Source organism: Mustela putorius, unplaced genomic scaffold (assembly GCF_011764305.1).
Source record: "Mustela putorius furo isolate JIRA1106 unplaced genomic scaffold, ASM1176430v1.1 tig00000430_pilon_pilon_pilon, whole genome shotgun sequence".
NCBI lineage: Eukaryota > Metazoa > Chordata > Mammalia > Carnivora > Mustelidae > Mustela > Mustela putorius.
In genome coordinates this window covers 21,245,277-21,271,495 of record NW_025421377.1, presented here as the reverse complement: position 1 = coordinate 21,271,495, position 26,219 = coordinate 21,245,277, and the positions used below count along the sequence as shown (strand labels likewise).

At 39.6% G+C, this 26,219-nt stretch overlaps 1 long non-coding RNA gene across 1 annotated transcript; it reads right to left on the bottom strand.

Moving 5' to 3' along the window:
• Positions 1-36: 36 nt before the first annotated feature.
• Positions 37-8,122, bottom strand: LOC106007217. The gene is made up of 3 exons (XR_001181834.2): positions 8,047-8,122; positions 7,861-7,938; positions 37-163 (listed from the first exon to the last, which is right to left on the bottom strand). It is a non-coding gene; the product is annotated as an uncharacterized LOC106007217 (long non-coding RNA).
• Between the last annotated feature and the right edge of the window lie 18,097 nt (positions 8,123-26,219).

The window sequence follows — 26,219 nt, the reverse complement described above, 5'->3', positions numbered from 1 at the left end:
AGTCAATTACACATACACAGAAACTCTGTATGTTCTGCACCTGGAGATACATAAAACATACCAAATTTTCACATGGTCCACAGGAGAATATGCAGGAGAATGCCTCTGTAGCACTGTTTGTGCAGGCAGAGAGTCAAATGAAAACTGGATCTCCAGCCCTAGCCTAGAAGAATAAACAGGTAGAATGTTAAGAATAAACAGGTAGAATGCTTTGGCCAACTAATAAAAATCAATAATTTAATAAATAATTAAAATCTTAAAAAAAAAATTAAGGCCTGAGGACTTCCTCATTCCTACAATTGAGGTCTTGTCACCTCAACACCATGGGATGTTGCACACATGTTAAACACAGCAAACAGTGTATGTATAGCAACATGGATCGGTCTTAAAATCACAGTGCTGGCAAAAAAAATACAAAACACATGGCATTTTTATACATGACCATCTATGTTGATTAAAAATACATACACGCATAGGCAGAGGGAAATGGGGTATGAGGAATGGGCATAAATTAAACAAGAGCTGAGCCTTCCGTGCCCCAAAGATGATAGTGTGCATTAACTGAAGGGTATGATTAACATCATTAACTTGCCTTTGGCACGTGAGACCCAACAAGAGAAAAAGATCCCAAGTCAGATATAGAATTAAGGCCTGATAGGGCGCCTGGGTGATTCAGTGGGTTAAGCCTCTGCCTTTGGCTCAGGTCGTGATTCCAGGGTCCTGGGATCAAGCCCCGCATCGGGCTCTCTGCTCAGCAGGGAGCCTGCTTCCCCCTCCATACTGCCTGCCTCTCTTCCTACTTGTGATCTCTCTCTCTCTCTCTCTGTCAAATAAATAATTAAAATCTTTAAAAAAAAAAATTAAGGCCTGAGGACCTCCTCATTCCTACAATTGAGGTCTTGGCCAGCTATACACTGTCCACGGTTTTTCCAAGAACTCTCCCACAGTCTGTGATACTAGCTGAGGGAGATGTAGATATTATGTGGTGTCCAGAAAAATTCTCCATTGTAAATTATTTAGGGCTCCCGTACCCATGCCTCCTTGGCACAGGCCCAATCTGTCATAAAGATACCACTCGCAGAGATCAGGTGCACCTGCGGTCTCCTGCCCGGGGACCAGTAAAGCCAGGAGCAGGCCACACTTTTCATCTTCTATGCGCTCTTGAAGAGTAGCCTATGTTGTCATTTACACTTGTAATACCAACCGACTCGAACAATTGCTAAGACAGAAAAGTGATAATGGCTCCCCAAGTTTGAGTCCTGCCACAATGTCCTAACCCTCACATGGTACTGAGCAGTGCCAGAGTCTCAGAAGAAACTCTGATCTGTTCAAGACATTGAGGAACGACTGTCCAGGGAACAGAATTAGTTCTATGTGGTTGAAACAGAGACTGGTTCACGAGAAATGTTATCAGACTCATGATTCCATTGAGTTAAGACTAGACTTTAATCCCTTCAAGATCTCTAACTGGAGCCATTGATAACAATTATTTTAACAGCTGAAAATTAGTGTGGACTATGTGCCAAGCATTGTTCAAAACAATTTTAACTGCACTACTTCATTCCAGCACACACACACAAAGCTCTATGAAATAGCTGCAATTATTATGCAATATTTATGTGAAAAAGCAGAAAATTTACAACATAGGACATGAAGTGACTGGCTGAAGGTTACCCTCAGTAAATGGTGGCGGAGCTGGGATTCAGAGCTGAGCAGGCTGACGTCAGAGCCATGGCCTCAACTCGTGTGTGTGTGTGTGTGTGTGTGTGTGTGTGTGTGTGTATACAGCACTCCCCATAGCACATACCCTTCCCAACATGTATATACCTCACTGCAACTTCTCTAAATTATGCCAAAGTTACAAAAGAAGAAGTTTTTCATGGTTTGGTCAGGAAAGCATTGTCTACCCATATATTCTAATAGCCAGCTTCATTTCGTTTATTTTTGTCTGCATCTGAAGATTTTAAAGTTTCCTTCCTCTCTTACTTCCTTCTTTCCTTTCTGATACTGCCACAGAATTGCTAAAGATATGGCAGAATTTGTTTTAAAGACTCTATTTATTTATTTGAGAGAGAATGAGAGAGAGAGAGAGAGCATGAGAGAGGGAGAGTCAGAGGGAGAAGCAGACTCCCCACCAAGCAGGGAGCCCAGTGTGGGACTCAATCCCAGGACTCCAGGATCATGACCTGAGTCGAAGGCAGCTGCTTCACCAACTGAGCCACCCAGGTTCCCAATATGGCAGAATTTTTAATATGTGCCCAGCATTTTGCAAAATTGAAGATTATAACAACTGATAAGATACTTGGTGATAGTTCCCATCTATTGAAGAATTGTATCTAGAACATACAGAAAAGAGGTAAAAATAAGAAAAATCTTTAAAATCTTCCCTATGGTTGAGATCCTCCAAAAAAAAGACAAGAGCTCTTTTTTTTCCTGATAGAAGTCTGTTTCTCTCTGTCCCGGCCCCCATGCTATTTTTCAAAAACACCAGCACCAAATGAAAATGGCTCTTACTCTCCCAGATATTCAGTACATTGTTTTAGGTAAAAGAATTGAGGAAACAAACTAGCAAATGTGACAAAGAGAGAAGAAGTCACCATTTTAAGTTACTGTCCATTTCATGCATAGATTCAACAAACAAGTTCTTACAGAATGTTTTAAATCTTGTATGGACCCTGATATACAAAAAAAATTTATCAGAGGTAGAAATAAAAATCTATTTTGAAATAAGCATCTACGAAACTTGCTATAAAATTCCTCTACTGCTAAGACTATAGTGGCATACAGTGTATTTTATTGATGTATATTGTGTATTCTATTATGTATACTCTATTAACTTTTTAAATCTAACCAACATTTTTAAAAATATTTATTTATTTGTTTATGTGAGGGGGGCAGAAGGAGCGGGGAGAGAATCTCAAGTAGACGCCCCACTGAGCGTGGAGCCTGATGTGGGGCTTGATCTCAAAATCCTGAGATCATGAGCAGAGCTGAAATCAAGAGTCAAACACTTAACCGACTGAGCCACCCAGCCTCCACTAATCTCATTAACTTTTCTAAAAAATAATGACCAGCAGTCTATTGACAGCCAGTGTATTTGAAGGCTATCATAAGTTATCAAGTGCCTAAGAAATAGAAATTTATTCTAGTGTAAGCTTTAAAAAAAAAAAAAAAAAAAAAAAAAAAAAAAGACCGCAATGGTAGATCAAGGTGGAGACATAGTCGTAAAATATATAGATATGGAATGGAGACATAGATATATGTCCATATTATACATACTAGCGTTCCCTTCCAGTACTATAACTAAGAACTATCTGTCAAAATAAAAAGTTGAGTGATACCACGTGTGCTGAAAGCCTCACTATACTTCAGGCAAATACACTGATTTTGGAGTCTGAATCGAAAGGAACTTCTGTTTCCCATCAGTGGAGTACCAGAGGAAAAGAGCACTGAGCTGAACAAAAGTAGAGACCAGAGTTTTATATATACACATAAAATCAACTCCCCAATCTGTCCCCCAGTCCCATCTGCAAAATATTGCCAGGACACTAAATAACCTCTCCAATTCCTTGTCATCCTTGTATCTCTGACAGCAGTTTACTGTGTGTGCTGGTGGTGCGGCTCCAAGCCCAGGTTCTGAAACTTTTTAAAAAATATTACCCAAATGAAACCAGATGGGATCGGGAGGGAGACAAACCCTAAGAGACTCCGAATATCACAAAACAAACTGAGGGATGCGGGGGGTAGGGGGAATAGGGAGAGGGGGGTGGGGTTATGGACATTGGAGAGGGTATGTGCTTTGGTGAGTGCTGTGAAGTGTGTAAACCTGGTGATTCACAGACCTGTACTGCTGGGGCTAATAGTACATTATACACTAATTTTAAAAAAAAATTTTTTTTTAAATAAAAAAATATATTATCCAATTGTCCCACTAGATGGCAGCAGAATCCTGGTTACTGTACAATTGCAGGCCTTGCGTTCTGCCTCTGTATCATCCTGAATCCCACTATCAAAAAGTTAATGGAAGGACTTTGCCACGGTTATCAAAACACTTGAGTTTCTCTCTCAGCTCTGCTATTTATTAACTGTATGAACTTGGGCATATGAGTGTGTTGAGGTTTCTGATTACCTACCACCACATTAAAGGACATCTTCCAGATCTAACGCTACGATTGAATATTGTTGTCATAGCAAGAACATGATGTGTTCAAACACGAATGTCTCTTTTTCTACCTTAAGCCATTCAAACTATCTGCATTTGGCACGAAGAAAATGTCCATTCTCTCTCTGTGAGACCTTGGACAATTAACAATATTTTTGTTGCCTCATCTGTAAAATGGGGAAAATATTAGTATCTCTAAGTGGTGTTATAACGAGTAAACAGATATGACAAGTAAAGTAGTTAATAAGTGTTAGCTGTGATAATTTTTTATTGTTATGGTTTTGCTCCATGGCATCTGGCCTCTCACAGACCATATAATGGTCCTACCAGCGCTTTCTCCTGAAACTTGAGAGGCTATGCCAGTGGCTTCAGGCTGACCCTCCCTTACAAGCTCAGAGTCTGCACAGGACCAGCCCACAGGTCCAGGAATCTCTCAGAGAATCCTCCCCACTGTAAGGTGCTACAAAAAGTTCCAGGCTTGGATATCTAAGTCCTGAAGGGATCGAGGTGTTCCGCCTCAATCAGTTCTCATTGAAACTCCTTGAAAGAGCCCTGTAAGTGTCCTCTGATGTGGAGCCATACCCTGGAATCTCATGAAGTCCTCCTTAGGGAATGCAGGGTGGACCTGAAGGCCAGCAGGTAAGGCGGGCGAGCTTCCGATCTTAGCAAAACACTGCAGAGACTAGTAACGGAAAGATACCTATACCTTGATTGCAGAAGCCAATATATCTGGCTCCTCCTTAAACTGGCTCTCTTGATTCACCACAGTCATCCATTCTATTACTTCCAAATTAACATACTGTGTTATGTATTATGTGACAAGAGTTGCCAGCTTCTCTCAGGTATTGGTTTAAAGCCTTGAACACATAAAATATTAAGGATGCCAAAGACATCAAGTCCTGAAACAGAATTCCTAGGAGTCTCTGTGCTGCTTTGACCTCATTAGCTATCATCGCTTTGAGAATATTGGATGCTAATAGCCAGCAAAATTAAGGTGCAAAGCAAAGCAAAACTAGCTGGAGTCACTACCAGGAACCATCCCTTAACTACCTACGTTGCAACAAATTTCTCTCTCTCTTTTTTTTTTTTCTTTAACTCTATGTTTGGTGTATAATTTATTTAGCAGTAATATAGATGTATGTTGATGACTTGCTTTGTGCAACAGGATGAGTCCGGCCAGGATATCAGGACTGACAAGCAGAGATGAATCAGAGAACATGGCCCAACCGCCCCGGGTCAGAGCCGGTGGTGAGAAGGCAGCACCAGGGGTGGGCCAGGCCTGGAACACCCAGCACCCTTACATGCTGGCGGGGATGAGGATAAGAGCTTCGAGACTTCAGAGCATCCGGAGGTCTGAGGCTGCTGGAGTCATGAGGAAACCAGAGAAAGCGGTGATGTCCCCTTTCATGAGGCAGTGTTAGTAACCCGTCCGCTTCCACCACTGATTCTTGACTCACCAAGGATGCCAAAGGGCCTTCCAAAAGGCAAGTAAGATTAAATAGTTCTCCCATGCCTATCTCAGCTTTAGAAAGAATAATGAGTACAAAATAAAAGAACAGCGGAGCGGGGAGAAGAGGCCAACCTCCATTTACGTATTCTTTAGCTCAGGATACAGTTCTGCTAACAGACCAGACCACACGGCTCTCAGAAGGGCAGACACCACACCTGGCCTTTTTCTCACCAGCGACCCGTCCGGTGCCTGGCACTCACACGCTCCCTGTAAAGGTCTGCCCTCCTTACTGTGGTTGCGGATGATAACTGGGTAGACACGAACTCCAAAAGTCTGTGATCGTGTCCTGCTGAGTGACCAAAGGACAGAGTCGTAAACCCCCTGACCTTTAGCCCTCTCCTGTTCTTGGAGCTGAATTCATATACGAACACACAAAAGAACATCACCACCCCAAATAAGAAGGGAAGCCAGGATATATGCTTCAAAGGAGGCAAATGCCCCACATGCCTGTTACAACGGGGGACCACCGGCACCCTGAACACCACTCCCAGGACTGGTGAATTCTTTACAATCGCTTCGCAAACAGTACAACAGGCGGCAAGTCAGAAGACCTGTAGCCTGCACCTGCTGTGGGCATCCACCGGCCGTGAGACCGGAGAGAGTCATTGATTTTTTTTTTTTTCTTAAGTTAGACTAACAGGCTAATTTCAGCAATAATAGCCCATTTCAGCAATAATATTCTGGTTCTAAGCTGATCATGAAGAAGAGAAAATTGAATTCAACAAGGGCCAGCCAGCGTTCCTGATCTGTATAAATTCCCACACAGTCTTTTACTCTCCCTAATCCACATACTTTTCAGTGTGTGAACAACTAAACTGCTTACAGGAGATTTACTAGTGACATAAACTCAAGGAGGATTCCAGCAAATTACATGTAATCATCTTTCTGTGTGCTTTAGAGCAGTGTGAACTCTCACTGTTCCAACACGCTCCTGAATTTGTTAATGGTGAGCATGGAAAAATTAAAAACAAAAACAAAAAAAGCGAAAAACAAAACAAAACAAAAAACCCTTTAAACAGCTTAACGTTAATCTTTAAAAAATATATATAAGGATCTTTATTCTTTATTCAAGAAATTTTATATGTAATGATCTTTAAGTTTCCCCAGATGTCACATGAAAATGATGGTGAGCAAGTGTTAATAAATGAAACTATCAGAAGACAATGATGGGGTCAGCGGGGAGGCAGAGGGAAGTGAGCCCTGTGGGTGGAATTCTGGGACGCTCAGCTAACATTCCTGCAACCCTGAGGCTTCCCATGTATGGTGTCTTCAAGGAGGGATAGGGGCGGGGGTTGTTGTGTTTGGGAGCTGAGACAGCCTGGGTGACGTTATGAGAAGACCCCTTCACGTGACCGTTCATCCACACCATCCCACCAGGGTGCCCCTTTCCTCCACCAAGGCTACGACTGCAAAGGTTCATCCTTCAACGTGCACTACCTTCCCATCTAATACACATTTTCTATCCAGTTCCAGTTGGGAGGAAGACAGAATCAGCCTTCTGTTCTGTTTCTCCCACTGAATGTAGCTAGAAACTGAAAGGTAATTCGTGCAACAGGTGGGCTAGGAAGGCGACAGGATCTGGAACACCATGGAAACAATGGGATATTTACCTTTCTGTACCCCTGCTCTCCCCTGGCCTAACTGCCAAAGTGCCTAAACCCAGAGGTGAGCATTAGTGAACCAGGCAAACCTCCCTAGTCTAGGCTTGAGGAGTGGTTGAGGGGTCACTTGCCAGCACGGAGCAGGAGGGTCCTCAAGGGTCTAAAATCTGAAGAAGGAACCCCTACTTCCCTGCTTGGAAGAGCTTTGGTACTAAGACCTAAGAGAGTGGGGAGGGAGAGGTAAAGTCTCACTGTTTGTCTCCCTCTCTCTCTTTCAACCTCCAAGCTACAAACACTGGCAGAGCCATGAGAAATGCTGGCAGAGCAGAGTAAATCAGATTTCAGATTTCTGGCAGCAGGACTTAAAAGGGGGGCCTTGGGGACATGGAAAGGCATGGGAAAAACACAGAAAGGTAGGAGCTCAAGGAAGCCATCTTCCAGAGTTGGCTGTGCACTCCTGGTTGCACCCCCAATTTAGGCACACACGGGGCTGACCCCAGATGCCCCAGGAAACATTCTGAGAAGTCAACTAAAAGCTCAATCATTGCCCAGGTACCAGACTTGCAAATCAAATATGGTATACTCACAGGTCAGATCCAAACAGGACTGCAAAGACTTGGAGAGCAGGAACGAAAGAGGGGCTGTCACAGCAGACTCAGCCGACACTGAAAGAAAAATGAGGGGACATGACACACATGTCTATGCACATAAATTTGATGAAATAATATAGATGAAATAGACTAATTAATAATTGTTCAAAAACCACATAATACCTAAATTTATCTGAGATAAAACCATACAGGAGCTCAGAAGTTAAAATCAAAGTATGGGCAGGTCTGTGTTCCTTCCTGAAAGCTCAAGAGGTGAATCCTGAATCCTTTACGTAGCCTCTTCCAGGTTTTAGAGGCCACCCACATTCCTTGGCTCATGGCCCTCTTCCTGTGTCTTCAAAGCCAACTTCACATCTCCCTCTACCTTTGGTCTGTAATTACATTTCCCTCTGACTCTTCTGCTTCTTTCTTCAATTTTTAAGGACCCTTGTGATCACACTGGGCCCACCCAGATAATCCAGGATAATCTCCCTATTTTAAATCCAGCTGATTAGCAACTAATTCCATTTGCAACCTTAATTCTCCCTTGCTATGTAACTTGACATACTCACAGATTCTAGGGATTAGGATGTGGACATCTTTGAGTGGCCATTATTGATCCTGACATAGCAGACCAAGTACTACCTGATGAATTTTAAGAATCCAACATGGAATTTAAAAAGATACTGGGATGTTTAAGGCAAAGCTAAAGCTAAAGAAGGATTTCATACATAAGCCAAAGAAAGCTTACTCATATATGACTGAAAATTCAAATTTTTTCTCATAAATTCTCCATACCTTGTTAATGTTACCCAAAGGTCAGTAATGGTTTGGGTCAATAACTCCATAAGCATTTTAAAGTCCATTTGGGGTACCTGGGTGGCTTAGTCAGGTTTCGACTCAGATCATGATTTCAAGGTCCTGGGATGGAGTATAGCATAGGGCTCTCTGCTCAGCGAGGAAGAGTCTATTTCTCCCTCTCCCTCTGCCCCTCCCTCCCCTTTGTATGTTCCCTTGCTCTCTCTCTCTCTCTCTCTATCAAATAAATAAATAATTTTTTTAAAAGGTAAATAAATGAAAGTCCATTTGGTGTTCTGTGTGGTTAGGAAACCAAAGGAAGACACCATGTATTATAAAATAAAAGCCAAACTGAATTTAGAAATGTATCTGAATTTAGAAATGTACCTGATAAATGTAATCATAGAACACAAAGAAGCACAACTTACTGATGCACCTAAAATAAAATGAATAGATTTTCATTAGTGGAGGAAAAACTCTGGGAAGAAAATAGAAAAATGTATAGAAAAATACCATAATAACCAGAATTATTCTTACACGATGTGTGTTTTTGAAAAATAATCATGTGATTAATCATATAATTATGACCATATAGGGTGAACGGAAGCAATATTTATAAGGACAATACCCTTGGGTTGAAAATAAAAACATCTCCATCGGACAATAGCTAATGAGAAATGTAATCTAGGATTCTATTAGACAGAGGACAATCTGTAGCTTGTCAATAGACAATATTGACAAGTGATTGTTGCTCTGTGTTAGTAAGTATATTTCTGGGGAACAGATACACCAATGATTCTCAAGCTTTCTTCCACAGAAGATATGCAATGGTCATAAATGAGATTGAAGTTCAATTTTCTATACAGTTTCTATACTATTTCTATACTCTTTCTGATGCCACCTTTTTCTTTCACTCCAGGTAATATAGTCAACAATTTGAGAATTAAATTCATGTTATTATAGATATAACACAAGAGCCCACTAGCTTCTTGAATTTTCCCTCCTTCTAATACCTAAATAATTACCATCTGGGTCTCCATTACGTATGATGACACAAAGTGCTCCTTCATAAGTTCTGAGAATCTGCAAATGGAGCTGACATCCTCCTGGTTGTGGCCATGCCAGGCTTCCTCACCACGTTTCCCCAGCCCCACCATCTCACAGCTGTTCTCTATGCTGGTAATGTCGTCTCTGCTCTGCCTCACCCTGAAACTAGACACGGCCTTCCTTTCTACAAACACAGCTGACATGAGACTTTTTTCTTCAAAAGACCGCAGTAAAACATGCAGTAAAGCCCTGTTGAATAAATGCAAAGTTTATAGAAACATAAGGCAGTTACAGCACAAAACAGTAGGAAACCCTACTCCTAGAATCAATCATCATTCCTCAACTCTCAGCTGAATTCCTAGGGCCCATTCATTCATCCCACTGAGGAAAACCTATCTTTACTTTGTTCTAGCCTCTCAGGAGAAATCAGACCAGCTAACCCCATAACAATCTTACAGACGTGCTATTGTGATCACAGAAAACACAGTCATTTACGTTGTTTTGTGGAGCAGTTGGATTTCTTTTTTTCCAAATTCGTCATTCTCAAATAGGATCTTATTTTACCTTCTTCACATAACTCAAGGTTCATGCAAAAGTTTACTCCAAAAACCAAAATGACATCTATATCTCTCCCCAAAATGATAAGGAATTTATCTTTGGCAACACCAAGTGCCAATGAGAGCTTTGAAGTTCCAGGGTTTTTTTCCCTAAACACTCTAAAGAATGCAGATCAGTTCCCTGCCTTCCCCACCCCTCCTACCCTGCATACACACAGGAGCCTCACAAGTGGAAAGTGTTTCCCAATCCATTGTTAATGGAAAGGAGGGAGATAATGTGTTTGTTTATGGAATTGCTGGCCCCTGCCCTACCATATACATGCAAAAAATAATTTTGTATAGCCTCTAATTCTTTTTATTTTAAAATACAAGTGGTATGTAAATTGCCATGTGATGACTGTTATGAGTAACATATCACCATTGATCTCCCCCAACAACCAATGGTCCGTCCAGTATGTTGTGACCCTACGACTCAGAGCAGACAGTCGTCCTAACCTAAGATCTTCCCTCTCCTAGCTTTGTTTCCAAACTTACACATGCCGTGAAAGGAGTATTTTCCAAAGTACCTGTACAGATTTGGAATTGAAAGTGCATATATGTGTATAATCAAAGCAATAATACCTCTACATCATAATCGAAGAAAGCTTACATAATATAGCATGGAACAGCTATAAGTCAATGGCATAAGTAGTGCTTGATGCTACCTAAAAATATGCAAGGTAGTAGTTAAGTATACACATTTTGGAATCAGAAGGATATGGGTTCAAATCCAAGTTCTACCTCTCCTTACTGTGAATGTGAGCAAGTTACATGACTTCTGAGTCAACTTTCAGACCTGGAAAAAGGCACGTTAATACAGATCCTAGAAGGTTATCGTACAGTGCAAGAGATACAGTGGTGCTTCTAGAAAATCAGAACCCCAACTTGGCTGGGCCTGATGTACCATCTTACAGCCTTTGGGGCTCTAGTCAGCTTACTCTTCATCCTCCATAGCTACTACTTCATATTCTTTTCCTTTCCTCAAACCTGTGCCTGTGTCTCACCTCCAATGCTACTGAGATAAAAGGTAACCATCCTAAGTAGGAGAGCTATACGATTTCTCAGCCAGAGTGAGACAATTTTGAGCACAAAGGGGGGTAGTCTTATAATTACATTCGGACAATAAGTATCAATTGATAAATTATAATTAAATTCTTATAAAAAATTCAAACTCAATATATTTCAAACTAAATTTATCTTCTTCAAAATATCTGGACCACCTTCAGTGTTTCCAGTTTACTGGTGACCCTGGTTGAAAAACTGGAGCCATTCTTGGCTTTTTCTTCTCCTTCTTCCTCTATATCCAGTCAGTTCTATTTTGTAAGTATCATTCAAGTCGGTTCACTTTTTATCATTCTCATTGATACTAACCCAGTCCAGATCCTCACCGTCTTTCATCTCCTTCACAAACCCTCTAGAAAGAGGTTGTAGTCATCAACTACAAGTATGTAAGAAGTATATATTATTGCAGGGCTACTATTTTCCTTTCTTGATGTCCTTCAAGGGTAACCCACCTAAAAAGAAAGTTGTCACAAGAAAAGTAAAACACAGAAGTGAAGAGCAGGCAGATACCTCTTGTAGCATGTAAAGAATTAGGGGTTAAAATCTTCTTTTTATACGTGAAAAAATAGTGTGTAGGAAGACATCACTGAACCTAAAGCCACATTTCTCAAAGTTTCTAGCTATCTGAGCCGATGAATTTCATTTTTCTTTTTGATGAAACAGTTTATTGCATTTCTGTCGCCTGCAATTTAAAAGTCCTGACTTACACAATTATGTGACCAGATCACAATCTATCTTCAGTCCTCAGCTCCTAGCATAATGTCTGGCCTGGTGATTAAACTCTTGAATGGATCATGTACGCAAAACACCCTACAAGCATCTTTACCTCCATACCAACAAAGAGCAATGTGTTTTCATTCATTTATCAAGTATTTATTGAACATATTCTATGGATGACTATTCTAGATACTGGGAATACAGCCCTGTACAAACACACAAATTTTGCTCTAATGAAATGTATATATAGAATAGTCAAAAATAAGGAGTAAGAAATTAAAATAAAGTAAAATATCTACTATTTTTGTTCTTGGATCTTAGAAAAGCCACCTGGATTTTGTATAGCAAGATATTATGTCTGAACCAAAGAAATTCTTCAGTGTCCATCAGCATAATGTATTTATATAAAAAATGAATTGGGGACATGGTATTCATTTAAAATTAGGTCCAAACAAATGTCAGGGATTAAAATTTCATCAGAAACAAATTATTTTTATAGAGTGCTAAGATTCTCATGACAGAAACTCGGGCTCATTAACCCTTTAGTTCAGTGTTCAAGGTACTATAGAAAAAAATTAGAATACTTAAAGTCAGAAGTCCTAGAGTTGAATCCTCAATTTAAGTAAAAGCTTTGTTTTTTTTCTACACACTATGTTCTCATGCATAAAATGTGGATTATAATACCTAATTCTTTCAGCCTCTTCATTTCACTTAAAAAGTTAGCCAGCAATTATTAAATATTAGTTGAATTAATGCATGATAATATCCATATTAAGTGAGAGCATAATATGAAAGCATTTGTCAGCTGTAATGTGCTATACAAACAGTAGCTGCTTTTAGTGCTATTATCGTTGTGATTTTATTATTTCTGTGAGAGCTGAGGTGGTGGAAGAGTTGTGTAGGAGATGGTACTAGAAAGAGGAGGAAGTAGTGTAAGAACTGACTTGAAAAGAATTAAATGTCTAAGTGTCTGGGGTGTCTGGGTGCCTCATTTGTTAAACCTTTGGCTCAGGTCATGAACCTAAAGTCCTGGGATCGAGTCCTGAATCGGGCTCCCTGCTCAGTGGGCAGCCTGCTTCTCCCTCTCACGCCCCCCTCTACTTGTGTTCCTCTCTGGCTGTCTCACTCTATCAAATAATTTTTTTTTTTTTAATGTCTAAGTGTCAAAAAAAAATGTCTAAGTGTCTAAGAGGAGAGTGAGCAAGGCCCACGGTAAGAAGCACCATTTCCAAGTGCGGGTGGGTTGGTTCTTGGTTCTACTGCTCCTGGGCTCTGGGCTCCCTGCTTTGGCACCTTCATGATTCTCTCTATAAAAATTCCTAGTCCCACCCTCTGTCTGCCTACCAAAATTACCTCTTTACTCAGCCACACTGCCATTTTTTTAAAAGCTGGTTTTAGGAAAGCAATCTGATTAAAGTGATAAAATTACAGTTTTGTGAAAATGTTGCTGTACATGTGCCCTACATCTTTATTTCCCAATGAAATGTCACATCCTTCCTCAGTGACTTTTTAAGATGAAAGCTCCCCACAACAGTAATATTCTGTGCATGACATTTTTCCTTCTTGCTTTTGTATTTTCTAATTTTTAAAAAATATTTTGTTTATTTGTCAGAGAAAAAGAGCACAAGAAGGGGCAGTGGCAGGCAGTGGGAGAAGCAAGTAGAGGGAGAAGCAGGCTCCCTGCTGAGCAGGGAGCCAGACGCAGGTCTCAATCCCAGGACCCTGGAGTCATGGTCTAAGCCAAAGGCAGATACTTAAGCAACTGAGCCACCCAGGTGCCCTGTATTTTCTAATTTTTAATAATAATTTGAAATTATATAAAGGTAGAAATATTACTCTAATAGGTATACTGTTTCTGTTTCTTTTTCTTTTTTTAAGATTTTATTTATTTCAGACAGAGCAAGAGAGGGCACAAGTAGAGCATGGGAGAGGGGGAAAGGGAGAAGCAGGCTCCCCTGAACAGGGGGGAGCAAGCCTGACACAGGGCTGGATCCCAGCATCCTGGGATCATGACCTGAGCCAAAGGCAGATGGTTAACCAACGGAGTCACTCAGACATCCCTCTTCTCCTTCTTCATTATCATCTGCCAACTTAGCTTCTAATCGTCTGAATGAGTTTCTCTGAGTGGCTCTTTTATTTTTATTTCTTGGAAAACTAAACTGAGCATAGTGAAACTCTAAATCCTTGGCTGACTTGTTTACCGACCTCAGCTTCTGGAAATTTAGAACAGGTGGATAATGATGTCTAGTCTTAAGGAGTTTTCAAAGTAAGTGCTTGAGTATGGACAGAAACTATCTTAAAATAATACTTCAGGATTTGGGGAAGAAGAATTTGATCAAGACAAGAGAAAACCAAAGTAACAGACTTGTATTCTCCTATCTCTGAACCACTTTCTAGACTATCTTCATTACCTTGGCTGAATAGGAAAATTATTTTCATGTAAATGAACATCTTACTATTAAAATGTTATTCCTAGAGTACCTGGAGGGCTCAGTCAGTTAAGCATCCAACTCTTGGTTTCAGCTCAGACCATGACCTCAGGATTTTGAGATGGGGTCTGGTATCCTGCTCCATGCTCAACATGGAGTCTGCTTAAGATTCTCTCCCTGTCTCTCTGCCCCTCCCTAACACGGCCCCCACACTGTACTTGTATGTGCACATTCTCTCTGTGTCTCTAAAAAATATTAATTTATTAACTACATAAAGTGTTATCCCTAGCATAATAAACATCATGCATATAATTAAGTGAATTATATATATAATCATATATAATTAAATTAAATTAATGTGTTGATTTAATTTTGTTGTTAAGCTTTCACTAGGACAAGCACTATTATTATATAGTCTCTGAACTTTTGGAATTTCTGACATGACATGGCTGCTTGCTCATAACCTTTTTTTTTAATTTTTAATTTTTTATAAACATATATTTTTATCCCCAGGGGTACAGGTCTGTGATCACCAGGTTTACACACTTCACAGCACTCACCAAAGCACATACCCTCCCCAATGTCCATAATCCCACCCCCCTCTCCCAAACCCCTTCCCCCAGCAACCCTCAGTTTGTTTTGTGAGATTAAGAGAAAAAATGACACTGGTCATGGACATGAGATCATTAGGATGGCTGAGACAGGGCTGAGGACATAGAATTAAGTCAGACTCAGGAAAGGACTCAGAGTCTAAAAATTAAAGTATTCTGGAACCCTAAAAGCCATGGGCAGTGGAAGGCTGTATTAATTCTAGAAGACAAAGGCTCACAAAGGGTCGTATGTAAGGGGGTCACAGCAAACAGGAAAGTGTATGGAGCAGAAGTTGATAACCTGGCTAGGTTAGGAGCGCAGCTCCTAGTACCAGTAACAAGCAGAATCTTTCCATTTTGCCAACTTCCTGTTTCACCTCCTGGGTTTTTATGTGGTTCCCATAGAAATAGAGACAAACCAGCACAATGTGTCTAGGTCTGAATAAGGGTGTATGTAATAGAAATGTATAGATGAGAAACGAGAAGGTAGAAAAATTTCAGTTTGTTGGCAGCAGGGTGTGTGTGTGGCAAAAATGATACAGAGCAAAGCTCTCTTAAATGAAAAAGAACCAAGTCAAGAAAAAGAAAATTTCCATTGCTTGACTTTGGGAATAAAATAATCTGAGCATTTTGAGTACCTGCATTCACCCTTCCCTCTTTGATGGTATTCTTAGAGTTGGCAAGACTTGATAAGCACATTCAGGAAATTTAAGAAAAGGACAAGAAAAACTACTTTTACTATAGTTAAAGAAAAAAATGGCTATCCTCACACTTGTCGCCTCAGGGCCTTATAAGGACTTAATATTTAGTCACAAAGGCATCTTGAATAGTTGTATAAGGGGACATGAGGGATGGAAGCATCTTCATTCAGAACTTTCTCCAGGGTATAACTGAGACAGATTTCATCTCTAGAATAACAATGTCACTGTGCAGTAAAGAGGAAGCGATCTTGCCCTGGAGGGGTCAAGAGAAAACAGAACATTAAAATCTTATTATCTGACAAAGCTGGAGAGAATCTGAAACAACACCCTTACACACAGTTTTTTTAACTTTAGCCAGAAACCTCCTCAAAGACAATACAATTTGAAGAATGAAACAGGGATAAATTAGATCTTCTTGAAAAGTATTACTTTTAATACTGATATACAAAAAAAAAAACTATAGTTCTTTGTTTCCACATTTACAAAATATCATACCCAATACTTGCCTATTCCATTTGTTTGATCCATGTTTCTCTCCATGCAGTGGAGGGGAAGATATCTCTGAAAATAGGAAGTAAGGATTTCTATTAACAGAAATGGAATGATCACATTCTCTGTCAAGTTACATATACTTGGTTTATCTGAGCAAATAGTCTGATAATTTCAGAATGAAAGATACTATGGAAAAGCTAACTAGGGTAAACAGTGATGGACTTCCTCGGAAAGCTGGACTTTTACTTCGAAAATGTATAAAAGAAGCAAAGGTGGGTCCATATGAATTTAGGGTTGAGAATAGCACATTGGTATGGAGAAAACCATTCTAAAGCAAATTAAGAAAAGCTTACCATTGTCTTGCTATTCTTGCAAACAGCTTAGTAAATTGAAAGGCCTTTTCAGACCAATCCTTAAAATTAATTAATTCCTAAAAATTCCTGGAAACAAAATGACAAACTCTTGACCTTTGTCTACCATTCTTTTTCGTACCAGCAACACGAAGGCAGGAGAACAAGGACCAATGCTCAGGGACATTTAGTCAAGTTTGTCCTCTACCGAGAATCTGGAAACCTTAAATTTCATTAACCATGGGATCTTTGCTTACTCATTTCCCCTCTCTGAGTCTTAATTCCCTCATCAGAGGATTAAAGTGTGATATAAACCATTCATTCCCCCAGCATTCTTTGTAGTAATAACCCCCTCCCCATGTTAGTCATGGGGTGCTCAGCTAGAGATTACTTTAGCTAGGTGTGGTCATGAAATACCAAAGGTGACTTTGCAATCTTTCTATCATTTCTTTCAAGATGAAGCCCCTTGACCTAGACTCTTTCCCTTCCCACTGGCTGGGAAACGTCCACAGTGGCAGCCTCTACCTGAGACCCAGCCTGAGAGCTAAAGGATGGGGATAGCAGAGCCTCCCAGCCAGCTTGGTATCCTGACGGACATCACTAAACATTCAAGTTCTGAATGTTAAGGGAACCTGGGTGGTTCAGTGGCTCAGTGGGTTAAAACCTCTGCCTTCAGCTCAGGTCATGGTCTCAGGGTCCTGGGATCAAGCCCACATCAGGCTCTCTCTGCTCATCAGGGAGCCTGCTTTCCCCTCTCTCTGTCTCTGCCTGCCTCTCTGCCTGCTTGTGATCTCTGTCTGTCAAGTAAATAAATAAAATCTTTAAAAAAAAATAAAAATAAAAAATAAAGTTCTGAATGTTAATCGATGTAATAGAAGAAACAGAGAAGTTTTGCTGTAGGAATAAACCAAAGAGAATAAACCTTATTATTCTGACAACGGTGACCACAGAAGCACATGTTAAGGGTTTAGATCAATTTTGAAATGATGGTCTTTTCTTCTTTCTTAGCAACTTAGACTCACAGTCCCTTTCATTCTATCTTTTAATTGCTCTGTTAATCACTTTCCATAACCTTCCAGTTTACTACCATGCTGTATGACAATAGATTACCTTCACTACAAAGGCTATCTTTAAATTCCCACGGGCATTTAGTAAAGTTTTATTATCCTCAGGCGTAATCCTATGAGAAGATTAGATCAAATAAAAGTAGTTTTCTGCCTATCAGCATAAAGCACCAGGGAGGGCTTGCAGATGATGTGGAGTTTGAAACCCAAAATCCTCCAGCTTACAGGGGGCCGCCAGAAGGAGCTCTGGGAAAGTCACCTGAATCAGACTTGGATTTGCTTATGCAAGTCACTGACCAAAAAGGAACTTAAGGAACCTTCTCATAGCTTTGTGAAAGCCCAAACTAAAATACTTGATTTTACGCACATTTTATACCCACCCACAAATTGCCCTTTCATTAACTGTTAAACGTTTTTATTAGCAATATGTTCACTGGAACGTCAATGTGAGGTATCAAGGAGCTCAAGAGATCAAGAGTTGATTTAAGTTCTTTGTGCCAAGTTATACCTTGTAATCTGTTGACGTCTAGAAGAGAAAAATGCGTCATGGATGACAGATGAATTCAGAAGCATAGAGAGTCTCCTCAGAGAGCGTTTCACCTAAGGAAGAGATTTGGGCATCCCAGAGACTTGGTAAGTGGCATTCGTGACTTTGCAATAGAGAGAAATAGATCTAAGGGAAGGACTAAAGGAATGCTAAGAAAGAGAAGGAGAAGTAGAGGGACGTGATAGAGTTAGTGTCTTATCCTCCATCTAATTGGTCCCCCACACTGAAGCCAGAGCAAGCTCTTAAAAAAACAAAAATCATCATTTTCATTTCCCTGCTTACCATGCCCCTTAGAAAAATGTACAAAATCCTATCCTGATCTAAGAAATGCTGTATGTTCCTGGACCCTAATTATCTTTCTGATTTCACATCAAACCACAATCCTCATTCCTCGCTCCAAGAGATGCCCGCTGGCATTATGGGTTGAATTGGTTCCCTCTAAAATGTCATATGTTGGAGTTCTAACTCCCAGTACCTCAGAGTGTGACCTTCTCTGGGTATAGGGTCATAACGGATATAATTAGCGAACCTGAGGTCACTCTGAAGTAGAGTGGGTCTATACTCCAACATGACTGATATTCTTGCAAAAGGGTAAATTTGGACCTAAACACACACACACAGGAAGAACACCATGTGAAGAGACAGGCAGAAATGAGAGTGAAGCTATTACAAGCCAAAAAAACACCAGAGATTGCTAGCTTAGCTATCTATCAGAAGTTGCAGGAAAAGCATGGAACAAATTCTTTCTCACAGCCTATAGAGGGAAACAACCCTGCTAAGGCCTCAATGCTGGGCTTCCAGCCTCTAAGCTGTGAGAGAGTAAACACCTGTTGTTTAAGCTACCCAGTTTGTTGTACTTCGGTTTCGCAGCCCTAGCAAACCTAGGCACTAGATTCGCCACGCCATCCTTGAGTCATGTTATAAGCACCATTTCTCTGAGAGAGAAACCTCCCTTAACATCCCAGAGTAGGTAATATTCCTCTCCTTCCTAACCTATACTTATCATAAATCCAACAGGACCCTGAACTTCTTCAGAGCAGTGGGCCTTCCTGAATTATTTATTTGTTTCCTTAATGTCTGTCTTCTGCATCCAGCTGTAAGCCTGGGGAAGGACTGTGTCTGTCTCACTCACAGTTATACCTTCTGTGATTTGCACATAATCAGTGCTCAAAAAGTATTTATTAACTGGGATCCTTTTTAACTTTGAATTCTCTGTTCCCAAATATTGTTTCAAAGATCCCACATCCTTAGTAATAATTCCCACCAAAATATTTCTATCCTCATGTATATATTCATGTGCCTGAAGGCAGTCTCATACTTCTATAATTTGTTGTTGTCATACCTAACATTTTATTTCATTCCACCACACATCTGTATAAGCAATAACATTTTTAAATTTACTAGTGTCCAGGAATGTTTTTGATTTGGATCCTATATTACTGAAAAGAATTTCAATTATTTGGCAAGCTGACATCCTCATAAGATTCTATCTGTCCAGCAAGGCAGATGAGGGAAATCATGTGAGAAAAACACTAGAGGAATGAGCCAGTTTTTAAAAAAGACACCCATTTAACCTGTGTTTACCGATAGGAAAACTTTTGCTGATGTACTGGGGTGAGAGGCTTGATAATAGTTATCTAGAATTATGGGATAGTAAAAGTTAGTCTCAAAATATGTATATCACCAACTATCTATCTATCTTTAAAGATATGGTTATATATATAAAAAGATAAAAAGAGCAAATAATTCTAGGTAGGTTATTTTACCTCTCAAGTCAATCCTAACTTAGTCTGACTTTTGATCTCAAAGAATCACACCGATGTAGATCAGAAATCTCTCTACAATAAAGCTCTTAGTGAGGGTGTTACTGAGCAGGAGCATTTTGATTTATTTTTTTTAAATTTTTATTAACATATAATGTATTATTTGTTTCAGGGGTACAGGGCTGTGGTTCATCAGTCTCACACCATTCACAGCACTCCCCATAGTACAGACCCTTCCCAACGTCCATCACCCCACCACCCCGTCCCCACCTCCCTCTCCTCCAGCAACCCTCAGTCTGTTTCCTGAGATTAAGAGCCTCTTATTGTTTCTCTCCCTCTCTGATTTATTTTAAAGAGAAGTTTCTGAGAAAATGTGAGTTCAACAGATATTCTTTCAATAGCAGAATAGCTGGGAATACTACATTATTCAGTACCATTTTTTCAGATGGATTCTGCTGGTTACAGAAGGACTAAAGGATGGCGAGTCTGTTTTGAATTCCATCATATATGACATAAACTATAGTACAACTGTCTACTCTTGGGCATAGAAAGAACAAAGTGACTAGATTCAACCCAGTCATTTGTTTAGTAAATCTCTTTTCTGAGCATTTATTGTGTCAACTGCTGTGGCAGATATAGAGTTGATATAGGGCTGAATAAAAATAATAGTAACAATAAGAATAGCTTATTCTTATTGCCTGCTGATTATATGCCAGGCTCCATACTAAATGCTTTCCATACATCATCTCCTCTAATCCTCACCATAGCAGTATAAAATATGTACTGTCATTGTCCTCATTTTATGAAGAACTGAAATCCCAGACAGGTCTGGTAGTATGAATGAAGTCAAAGAGTTAGGATTTAAGTATAGCTATACCTGACTCCAATGCTGGAGTTCTTACCCAATGTATTATACTATCTCACAATATAGAATGACTCAATTACTATAATTTTCCCCAAATCCATAAAATTCAGCTTAAGCTTCTGAGCTAAGAAAGATAATGTAAAGTGATTTTGAGAAAGAGAATTTAATTCCACAATAATACAGAAATGGCATTAAGTAGTCTTTTCTTAGAATGAGTTTATGGGCCATTTCACATAAGCTCCCCAAGTTCAAAAGTCAGGATTATAGTGATTTTGGCTCATCTCAAGTGAGCTTAAGAAAAGCAAAAATGAAAGAAAGGACCTTTAGAACCTCAAGTTCAGTGTGTGTGGATGCAAAATAAAAACAGTGTGGAAAAGATATCTGGAATTTTTAGTGAAGAAAGAAGCCAATCTATTTTTTAACTACTAAGGCAGGAATTGAGTTGGTATCTATTTTTGGTCGAGGGGAACCCATAGTTTTCATGAGCTTCTCTGAAAATACTTTGACCCAAAATTTGAGCCAAAACAGGAAAGGAAAACATATTGTTAAAGGATCCAGAGAGAAGGGTATATAAATATAACTATTAGTTGAATGCAGAATTCTGTAAGTAATTTATTTTGGACACCCCAAAACAAGAGAATAAATGGCCTCTGGTTCTCACATGCTCCATTTTGGTACTTTGCCTTTCATGTGAGGGAGGGTCTTTATCTTCCCTTCTCCTGAGCTTGCATTCCCTCAGTTTGACACTCCTGACCCCTCTCTGCCTCTTGAACTCTTTCAATCCTGGTAATAGTCGGAGTGACTTAACCTAATTGTTGAATTTGAGAAAGAAACTGTTGAGTGCTCTCAGGAACCACGTGCTTCCGTCAACAGCTTGGCTAGATTACATATTTGGAGATGGAGATGTCTGCTTGGTTCTAGGGCAGGCAACACTAAACAGTTGAAACTCCTAATTCTAGAGTCAGCATTAGGAAGCCAATTTGTCCACAGATATAAATCAAAGTCTCCAATAGTAGTTTTGTCAGTAATTAGGGGCATTTTTTTGGCCTCTCTCTACTGATTTTTTTCTTATTTCTCAGTTATTCTGAAGCTGAATGAGGAAGCAGCCTATTATTTATTAGCCCCCTTCAAAGACCTCAAAATTACAGATAAAGTGACAATAGTAGTTTGCAAACAGAACAAAAAAAAAAAAAAGAAAAGAAAAGAAAAAAAACTTCCCTTTGGTATATTCTGTAAATTAAACAAACAAATAAACAAACAACAACAACAACTAGAAGTGGATAGAAGTGGTTTAAAAGTAATATTGGACCAGTTTTCCTACCACCAAGCATTACTAATGCAGCTCTGCTTTGCCGGATCCACCGTGATCCATTTATAAACGGATACATTAACAGTTTAACTGAAAAGCCCAAAAAGTTGGTAAGTAAGGGGTTGTGGGGATGATTCTGAGTCATGGAGCAGAGGCTCCTATGTAATGTTCAAATTTTTTATTTTATAGTCATCCTATTTTTCGTCTTTCATTTTCTTGTCTATCCATCATAACTGAAGAAGGCATTGTATAATGTGTGGGGGGCATGACAATGTGCTTTGCCTACCTCCTGCTACAGAGAGTGTGATTAACCAAGGGCCTCCGCTTTGGAAATCTATACCAGAATTTGTTTTTAGGCTGCTCCTTCCACTGGCTGTTTCAGCCAGTGACTGAGTGCAGTAGTGGTACTAAGGCAGATCCCATTCCAGAAAGACCAGAGACTTTTTGTTGGCTAACTTTGTCTAGAGGATTCCCTGATGGATTTGTTGAAACTGTAAAACTGTGTGTTACTCCACCCAACATTCTTTCCCTCTCTCTTTATCTCTGGGTTAAACTTACTGATGAAGTCATTGTATGAAAAAAAATTTCAAATTAACTAAAGATTCCAACAAAATATGTTGGTTTCTGATCGTCATATCAAATGAAACTGAGCTCCCCTCAGTGGCTCCTAAAAATCTCAATGGCCTGGAGAACAGTCTTCAAGCCTCTTTAGTAGAAGTGAGAAGAAACTGTGCTTGAGGAGTGAGATTCCATCACTTCCTCCTTATACCAAAGGTAGTAGAGTTAGTTTTAAATATCAGATATCTATGTTTCCCTGAGGAAATGCTCTGCAAAAAGCACTGTTTAGTAGAACGTTCTGTGATGATGGAAATGTTCTATATCTGTGCTGTCCACTGTAGAAACTATTAGTCACATATAGCTGTTGAACATTTGAAATGTAGGTAGAATGGTGAGGAACTGAATTTTAAGTTTTATTCAAGCATATATAATTCAATTTTAAATTTAAAGAGCCACATGTGACTAATGGCTACCATATTTGACAACATAGCTCTAGAATCTGTCTACATATACACAATACAATTGCAAAATTTTGTGCTTCTGCTTGTTTATCAAGTACAATTCAATGAAGAGATTAGCAGAATCAGAACTATTTTGGAAGAGCACCACACATAAACAAGAATATATCTTGTTCGGGCACCAATTTGTAAAGGGTCTTACTTCTTATTCTATTCACTCTGGGAACCATACGAAATAGAGCCAAGTAAGGTGTTTCTAGTGTTAATTCCCAAATAGTTTTTTATGTGGTGTTGATAAAACTTGCAGTCAATATGGCTAACAAGGTCTATGACACTTTTTCTTTGGTTTGAAACTGCACTGACAATTCACTCTCAACTAAACTCCATACTAATTCTTCTTCAATACACATGCTTGCTGCAAAGTCAGTATCAGTTCTGACAAATTCTCAATGCTCTGACAATGCTCAAAATCTATCCTTTAAAGTACAGGTCACTCTGCTCTGGCTGTAGAATCACATTAACTATACATTAAATTTTAGGACAGTAGAGTAGCTTTATCAACCTCTGGGTAAGTAAGCAACAGGCCTAAAGAAAGGACACACCATCCTCTTATAGAAAGATGGAATGATAAAGAAGATGTAGTATATATACACAATGGAATACTATGCAGCCATCAAAAGAAATGAAATCTTGCCATTTGTGATGACGTGGATGGAACTAGAGGGTATCATGCTTAGCGAAATAAGTCAATCAGAGAAAGACAACTATCATATGATCTCCCTGATATGAGGAAGTGGAGATGCAACATGGGGGGTTAAGGGGGTAGAAGAAGAATAAATGAAACAAGATGGGATTGGAAGGGAGACAAACCATAAGTGATTCTTAATCTCACAAAAAAACTAAGGGTTGCTGGGGGGAGGGGAGTTGGGAGAGGGGGGTGGGGTTATGGACATTGGGGAGGGTATGTGCTATGGTGAGTGCTGTGAACTGTGTAAACCTGGTGATTCACAGACCTGTACCCCTGGGGATAAAAATATATTATATGTTTATAAAAAATAAAAAATTTAAAAAAAAAGAAAAAAAAAAGAAAAAATTTTAAAAAATTAAAAAATTTTAAAAAAGAAAGATGGGATGAACACAGCAGTCAGTGTGATGCTTGATGTGACTTAGAGGATCCAGGGTTTGGGGGTCTACTGTAGCCAGAGGAAAAAATTGAATTTCAAATGGGAGGTCAAAAGGTAGCATACCTCACTACACAGAGACACCACAGCTCTGTTTCTAAAATAGTCCATGCGTACAGAGTATCCTGAAATTTAAACAGAGGGGTAGCATCTCAAGAGAAAGGAATCCTTCTGCTAGAATTGCTGACCCTGCTGGGGGGGAAAAAAAAAGCACTCATTGACAAACTCATTTGAGAAACTCCAAGTCTTCCCTGCTGATATCTAAGTGATCAGGGAAAATAATGGGCAACTAAATGACTGAGAAGGAACATCTCTGAGGCATAGATGCTGCACTGGAGAGGAAAAGAACCCTAGAACTACACTTACAGCCTCTAGGACCATGCGTCTTAGTCTTAATGTGGGTACTTCACTCATATTCCCATGACATTAGCTATTCCATTACCTTCAAATTAGTTTGGTTTTATGACTCCTTTTGCTCATTTTGGCCTTAACTGAGACAGCTCATTCTGGATTAAGTTTGATTTTATTTTCAACTGCATTTTCCCCTTTAAAACAGGGCAGTTCTGCCCACTAAAACATTTGTCCATGATCACTCTCCTTCTCACAGTCTTACCACATTCTCAGTTCCATTCTGCTCTATCCTTTTTTTTCCCCCAAAGTCACTGATACCAACGGTTCTGTTCCTTCATCTAGATTTATAGAGGAACAGAATACATCTTCTAAGAATAGATTTATATACTCAGTTCACTTTCCAGAGGATTAAGAATTCTTTGGCTTTTGATGAATCACTGAATTCTACTCCAGAAAACCAATTTCTGGGAGCACTGTATGTTAATTAAATAAAATTAAAAAAAAAAAAAAGAAAACATTAGTTCTTTGACTTCTTCAGTTTTATTATTTCAATGTTTCATTAAATTATCCCTTCATTCACTCATCAATAAACATTTACTGAGGGTATGTTACATGCCCACACACTAGTTTAGGACTGAAGTTACAATGGTGAACAAGGCTTAAAAGGTCTGGCCCCCAATGTTTATAGCAGCAATGGCCACGGTCGCCAAACTATGGAAAGAAACAAGATGCCCTTCAACAGACGAATGGATAAGGAAGATGTGGTCCATATACACTATGGAGTATTATGCCTCCATCAGAAAGGACGAATACCCAACTTTTGTAGCAACATGGATGGGACTGGAAGAGATTATGCTGAGTGAAATAAGTCAAGCAGAGAGAGTCAATTATCATATGGTTTCACTTATTTGTGGAGCATAATAAATAGCATGGAGGACAAGGGGTGTTAGAGAGGAGAATGGAGTTGGGAGAAATTGGAAGGGGAGGTGAACCATGAGAGACTATGGACTCTGAAAAACAATTGAGGGGTTTGAAGTGGCAGGGGATGGGAGGTTGGGGTACATGGTGGTGGGTATTATGGAGGGCACGGATTGCATGGAGCACTGGGTGTGGTGAAAAAATAATGAATACTGTTTTTCTGAAAATAAATAAATTAATTTATAAAAAATTAACATAAAAAAGGTCTTGAACATAATTGCTTACATTTTAGTGAGGAAAAAGAGATAATAAACAACTTGAGAATTAAATTATTTCTAATAGTAATAATTGTTATTTGAAAATAACAAATGGGGACGCCTGGGTGGCTCAGTTGGTTAAGCAGCTGCCTTCGGCTCAGGTCATGATCCCAGCGTACTGGGATCGAGTCCCACATCGGGCTCCTTGCTCCGCAGGGAGCCTGCTTCTCCCTCTGACTCTGCCTTCCACTCTGTCTGCCTATGCTCGCTCTCGCTCGCTCTCTCTCTGACAAATAAATAAAT